Consider the following 1,419-nt stretch of genomic DNA (forward strand, 5'->3'; position numbering starts at 1 on the left):
CGTATGTGTCGTGGCATGCCAAAACATGTCAAACATTGTCAACATTTTCTCTTATTGAAATTCTCCGATGACATAATCTCAGTATTGGTAAACCATGATTTTTAGAGACTTTTCCAAGTGTCGGACAGTAAAACTTTCAACCCAAGTCTTTTTTTCTTGTGACTTATCTCGTTTTTCGACTTTGGGAAAATCGTAAAAACATTTTATTTTTTCAAGATTTTTGGGCTCCATCAGTTCTAGAATTGCTTAAAAATCATGATTTAGCAGTGGAAAAATTTGGGTGAGAAAATAAGAACATGCTAATTTGGCAAAATAAATAAATAATCATGTGCTAGAATCCACAATTTTGAAGGAAAAACTATGATGTTGGATAAATTTTTATTTTTCTAGAGAAAGCCTCAAGGTTGGATCCCATAGGGTTAGAAAAGTGTACGGTATGTTTTGGTGTGCTTAGCCTCGCTTGCATTGGCATTGTTCGCCTCACTTATATGAACTGGGACCATGGGGGTGGGCATGAGCATGGGCATCGTTAGCCTCACTAACCGAGAAGTAAGAAAGTGGTTATTTTTGAAATTTTACTCATAAGTCAAGAACTTTCAACAAGGAGTAATTATTGTGTGGTCCAAAATTATGACCACTACATGTCCGTAATCTCAACCACTATGATGCAGATACGTGCATGCTAGGGTAAAGATAAGCAAAAATTAGACCAATTGTACATACACTAGTATTACATGTCACCAAGCATAAATAATGCCCTTCTAGTGGACCCACACGACATGGTGGGACTCAACCACCGACATGCATCACATAAACCGACATCCAAGCTACCTCATCATGGTGGAAGCCGGCCAAAATCTTACGAGGAGGCCACCCTCCCGACCTCACCAAAATGAGGAATGAGGGCTCCCTTACTTATAAAAGGGATCTCTTTCCTGCTTAGAAAAGATTTTATCCTTACTCTCTCTACTTGGGCCTCAAGGCCCACTATTGTATTTGCATCACATAGACCGACATCCAAGCTACCTCATCATGGTGGAAGCCGGCCAAAATCTTACGAGGCCACCCTCCCGACCTCACCAAAATGAGGAATGAGGGCTCCGTTACTTAAAAAAGAGATCTCCTTCCCGCTTAGAAAAGATTTTATCCTTACTCTCTCTACTTGGGCCTCAAGGCCCACTATTGTATTTGTACTCCCCCCCCCCCCCCAAATAGTGAAAATATTCTCAAGTGAATTAGTCTCCTAAGTCCTAATGACTTGAATCATATACTCTCGCAAGCGTATAAATCGTGTCAAGTAAGGGAAGTATTTGGACCTTAGTTTATCGTACCTCGGGAATTAGGTGTTGGACCTAACCAAGATGATTGGCGGTAGGATACTAAAAGCACACAAGAAAAATAAAAAGTTAAATAAAAACT

The sequence above is a fragment of the Rosa chinensis genome, chromosome 3 (genome assembly GCF_002994745.2).
Source record: "Rosa chinensis cultivar Old Blush chromosome 3, RchiOBHm-V2, whole genome shotgun sequence".
In the NCBI taxonomy this organism is placed as follows: domain Eukaryota; kingdom Viridiplantae; phylum Streptophyta; class Magnoliopsida; order Rosales; family Rosaceae; genus Rosa; species Rosa chinensis.